This window comes from Pinus tabuliformis, chromosome 3_1 (assembly GCF_031772625.1).
Source record: "Pinus tabuliformis cultivar Carrire ecotype Pingquan chromosome 3_1, CPIR1, whole genome shotgun sequence".
In the NCBI taxonomy this organism is placed as follows: domain Eukaryota; kingdom Viridiplantae; phylum Streptophyta; class Pinopsida; order Pinales; family Pinaceae; genus Pinus; species Pinus tabuliformis.
The window spans coordinates 473,048,471-473,054,594 of record NC_142301.1 but is presented as its reverse complement, the minus strand read 5'-3'; positions in this window follow the sequence as shown (position 1 = coordinate 473,054,594).

Genomic DNA, 6,124 nt, shown 5'->3' with positions numbered 1-6,124 from the left:
TGTATAACTAGAACATCTTGCATTGATATGAGAAGGTCTACTCCTACTCCTCGATACGATATTGATTGGAAACATCTCCATCATTGGATCATCATTTGTATAAGTATTTTCATCATCATTAAGAGGAATGTTATCCACACTATGATCAACTGTGCTTTTAAAATACTGACTTGGAGGATATTATTCATCTTCCCCTTCTTTAGTGTTACTGTCATATTCCTTACAATTCAGACTGAATGGAAAACTTGAGTCGATGTTTATTGGATATTATTCCTCATGTGCATTTTTAGTGCTACTCTCATAGTCCATAGAATTGGGACTACGTCGAAAATGTGACTGTTTACTTACTAAAAATGCTACATCCTGTCCTTTATCATTGCTACCTTTATTCTCATTAGGATGAAGACTAAGTGCATCATCCTGTCCTTCATGATTGCTCATATCATAGTCCTTAGAATTAGGACTAAGAGAACACCATGACACTCCATTCTTTTGAAATTCATCATCACGCTCTTCATCACTGCTGCTCTTATAGTCCTTACAATTAGGACTAAGAGGACACTGTGACACTCCATTCTTTTGAAATTAATCATCACGCTCTTCATTATTGTTTCTCTCATAGTCCTTAGAATTAGGACTAAGTGGACACCGTGACACTCCATTCTTTTGAAATTCATCATCACGCTCTTCATTACTGTAGATCTCATAGTCCTAAGAATTAGGAATAAGTGGACACCGTGACACTCCATTATTTTTAAATTCATCATCATGTTCTTCATCACTGCTTCTCTCATAGTCCTCAGAATTAGGACTAAGTGGACATTGTGAGACTCGATTATTTTGAAATTGGTCATCACGCTCTTCATCGTTGCTGCTCTCATAGTCCTTAGAATTAGGACTAAGTGAACACTATGACACTCCATTCTTTTGAAATTCATCATCATGCTCTTCAGCACTACTACTCTCATAGTCCTTAGAATTAGGATTAGGTGGAAACTGTGACACTCCATTCTTTTGAACTTCATCATCATGCTCTTCATCATTGTTGCTCTCATAGTCCTTAGAATTAGGACTAAGTGGACACCGTGACACTCCATTCTTTTGAAATTCATCATCATGCTCTTCATCACTACAACTCTCATAGTCCTTAGAATTAGGACTAAGTGGAATTTGTGACTCTTTTTTATTTTAAATTCTCCATCCCCTCTTTCATCAGTCTTGCTCTCATAGTCCTTAGGATTAGGACTAAGTGGAAGAATTGACTTTCTATTCATAGTGGAAGAATTCCCGCTATATTCATCAATATGAATAGAGTTGTTACATGATGAAGATGTTGATGTTGTACAAATTGAAACTTCACTATCAGGACAATCCATCGCTTTCAAATAGAAGATGTTGAATGATACAAACGTAGAGTCTCTTAAAGATATTATATAGCTTAGAGAATGAAATTTTCCCTCAAAAAATTTTCCCTTCAAAAAGTTTTTCCAAAATATTCCCCCAAAAAAAGTTTGTTAGATTTATTTCCCTTCACTATTTTATTCTACAATTTATTGAAAAATGTAAGCTAATTTTCTTTATGAAATAAATCTTTAAAGTTAAAATTGTAAACTACAACTTTTACATAAATTATTTTAATAGTTAAAGTATATAATATTTACTAAACAATTCAATGTCTTTTTAAATTTTTATAATACATTTTAAAACAAATTAATACACATTCACTTCGCAGTAAAACAATTCCATAATATTCACTTTATCATAGTTTCCTTTGCCACCATAAAAAAATTAACATGTTAATTTTTTTTTTAAACAAATTAATCCCACATTAAACATACAGTAAAACATCTCCGTAATTTCACCTACATAATAAATTCCATTATTACTAGTACTTACATCACATCAAGGTTTTTCTGAGGTTTGTTGAAAGACTTGGAGCGAATTTGTGGAGTAGCTACATTGCTATCAACAACATATTCAATGGAGGTTGTAGGTAATTGAAAGGTTAGTTAAAAAAATTTCCTTGCAAATTTTAATATTAAATAAGTTTAATGAAGAAGCTTTTTTTTAAATGAAAACTTTTTGCGAGCCAATTTTACCAATTATGTCTGCTATGAGCATGGTGGGCCTGATAAAGCTCACGACGACCAAACAGACCTGGTAATGCTCATGGGGGCCAAACGAGCTCGTAGGTTAGGGGTGATGAGCATGGTTGGCCTGCCTGCCCGCAGGTGGGCACGCTGCTGAGATGGCATGGGGGAGGCTGTGGCAACCCCCTTGTGCTACCCCGGTGGCCCGCCCATCCATGGTGTGTGTCACACGGAATCAGTCAAGGGTGCGGACACAACTGACCTTCCTAGAAGTCTAATACATTCTAATGACAAACAAAACAAACTGGAGCTATCCTTCTCTAAACATACATTATGATATGAGAAATCAAGTGTTTCGTTCTTACCTTTGTCCAAACGCTGTTGTAGAAGTCCAAGCTTTGTTGATCTGGATGAGCTCCTCTTTTTCTCCAAAACCTACAATCACGAACAGTCAAACAATTAAATAGAACCTGATTATAACATAAAACAAAGCATATTCAACACATAGACCAAGGAGTACATGAAATAACCCATAAACAACAAGTTATTGAGAAGAATGGACCAATTTGCATTAAAGGTAATCAAAAGGAACCATTACAACCTGAGCCTTGGTGTTGTGCAAGCTCCTTCCAGGGTCCACAAGAGTCTTCCTCTACTTTGACAAAGCTCACCCACCTCCAAATAGAACAAGTAAAGATGGCAATCTCTCCTCACAAGCTTCTAAATGGGAGTCCTAATTCCTGTAGCATTTACTCTTAGAAATCTATAGCTTTCAACCTTTTTCCTTCTGGCTCAATGCCTCTTTTTATAGTGCTCAAGAGGAAGTTAATCAGGTCCACCATCAATGGGATAGTCCCCTCTTTGGATGGGATCACTCCCTTATTGATGGGATAAGTTCCTCTTTGATAGGAGTGCATGAACCATCTGGAGGCGCTCAATACTCATCCAAGAATCTTCTAGAATGCTCTAGAAATGACCACAAGTAAGTTTTTGAAGATAAAACTTGCGCATTTTAACCCTTTCAGAGGGACGCACCTGCCCCTTTAGATACAGAGCGTCCTTGGACGCAGACCTTATGAACAAAAGGTGCGTACCCACAGGCAAGGCTTGAGAGAACCTGCGTACCCAGAGATAAACATGTTTTATAAAGACTTTCTCTCTTTCTTGGAGTTTGATATGAATAGTAGAGGCATAAGACTTGCTCCAAAGGGTAGTATGACTGTTGATTGAGCCATACCGACTGTAAATAGCCATGGTGACATTTTTTAGTGTAACAGATTGCCCCCTAAAGTGCGAAGCCTGGAATAGATTAGGGTTTTGTATTATCTAGGAAGGGTGAAGCGCTTTATCATTTCGAGGATTATCTCATGGAGAACCTGGTTAGAACCTGCAATTTTCAACACAAAATACATGGATAAGATTATATCATCACTGAGGTAGGCATTCCCATACTCAGATAAAAACTTTAACTAACAGACTAACTACTCTGATACAGAAATGATCTTGTAGTACATCATAATCATAGACTTTTGTAGACACAGTATGGGCGCAGCCATCTATTTATGATTAGTCTACTTAGATAATGAATACAAAACTCCTCGCAGCCTGGACGGTAAAGATTTGATCCAGGGTCTTCAATCTTACTTCTCGAATTGGTACGATTCTAGCCATGCGAATAAATGAGTCGATGTCGAACATGGTAGAAACCACTTGATTACCAGTCAATGATGTGAACTGTTAACAAGCGTGAGAGAGACCACCAGTAATGTCAATGGTTCTCAAAGTACCCAGTACAATCCATGAGATGTGAATGAATGAGTTGGTGTCGAACATTTCACGGAATCCTTCGATCGAAAGTCAATGATGTAAACTGACGTCAAAGGCGAGAAACCTGCCATATATGCATGCAGACTTCAAGGCACTGACGATTTCTAAGTCATCTCTCTAGATAATGTGTTGATGTCGATAGAAAGAGACTCGTTGCAGGCAAGCCCACAACACGAAATCATTGTTCAAGTTGAAGAAATATTGCTGTAAGGACTGACTCAGGGATGGTCAAATGGATGACAAGTATTTTGCAGATGAAAGTTTTGTTTGCAGACCTCTCGAACACATAACGACACGACAGATGGTTTGGTGCTAAATAACTCAAAGTTAATCCCCGGAACCCGGTTGAAGACTTTCAAAAGTGGTTTGATTGACTGTGAGGTAAAAGATTTCCCAACCCAGGTGAATGAAAAGTGTCGTGTCCAAGAGTGGTAATAAAGTTTCAAAAGGTAACAAATAGGCTCATTCTTCTCTCTTTTCCCCCACCATTTCTGGCAAGTACCTCTTTATTTTTAACAAGCTTGAGGAGGATAACATATGCTTGATTATAAGCTCATCCTTCGGACGAGTCCAACCCAGTTTTGATTCGAACCCTAGGAAGGAGTGGTTTTGCTCCTATTTGTAATTGAACAGGTTTTTTACTGTGAAATGTTTAACGAGCCCAGTATAGGAGAAACTCGGCATTTTTCAATTTTAGAGAGTCTGAAAAAATTAAGGAAACTCCAAGTTGAACTTTTTCGTAAATTTGTGTCCCTCAAGCCCGAAAAAGTATAAATTAATACCTGGGGGAACCGCTTGATCTTGCGACCAAGGAGTACTTTCATAATTAGTGTCACTGACCTGAAAAGTAAAAAGTGATCAAGGACACGTCGTTTTATTTCCGTATCGAGTTTGAAACGACAAAAACACGGCAATCTTTTCCTGATTTTACGGTTAGAAAAGAGCTATAAGGGGACCGTCTTTTAATTCCGTTTTAACGAGTGTAAAAGAAACGCTCGGCAATCTTTTCATGTTTTAGGAGTCAGAAAAGGGCTTAAAAGATGACTCTGAGGTTTCACTTTTTCGTAAGTTTTAACGAGTTCGAAAAAATGATAAAAATGTACTCATGGTTTTCACTTTTTCGTAAATTTTAATGAGTTTGAAAAAGGGATAAAAATGTACTCATATGGCCGACTTTCAATTTAATTTACGAGCAGGAAAAGACGGAAAGAACTCGGCATTTTCATTTGTTTTACGAGAATGAAAGATGGCAAAATAATCTCGATATTTTCGTGAGTTTAACGAGTCTTGAAAATGACTGAAATTGACTCGAGATAGGTTTCATTTTTACAAAAGCTTGAAATAGAGAAAAACTATGCTTCAAAGTAGTTTCATTTTTTCACAAGCTTGAAACAGAGATAAAACTGTGCTTGATGCCCCCTAAGTATAACTGTTAGAGCGCATGCCCCCCCAGCCTCATTTCATTCAACCAGTTGGATGAAATGAAGGTTGAGTTACGAGATCACTTGAAAGACTCGACCTACAACAATAAGAAATTTACGCAAAACTAAAATAACTAACCTAAATACTTAACCTTTACGAGATCTAGTCAATCTCTCGACTCAAGTAGAGGAGGATTTGTTTCATTTTTTAACGAGCTTGACACAGGAAAAGAACTATGCTCGGATTCGGTTTCATGTTTACGCAAGCTTGAAATGAAAAACTATGCTTGTTATAAGTTCGCATTCCCCCAGCATAATGACGCAAAACTAGGTGAGCTTTGTCAAAGTAGAGGAAGACTCTTGTGGACCCTGGAAGGAGCTTGCACAACACCAAGGCTCAGGTTGTAATGGTTCCTTTTGATTACCTTTAATGCAAATTGGTCCATTCTTCTCAATAACTTGTTGTTTATGGGTTATTTCATGTACTCCTTGGTCTATGTGTTGAATATGCTTTGTTTTATGTTATAATCAGGTGCTATTTAATTGTTTGACTATTGGTGATTGCAGGTTTTGGAGAAAAAGAGGAGTTCATCCAGATCAACAAAGCTTGGATTTCTACAACAGCGTTTGGACAAAGGTAAGAACGAAACACTTGATTTCTCATATCATAATGTATGTTTAGAGAAGGATAGCTCCAGTTTGTTTTGTTTGTCATTAGAATGTCTTGGACTTCTAGGAAGGTCAGTTGTGTCCGCACCCTTGACTGATTCCGTGTGACAAATTGAT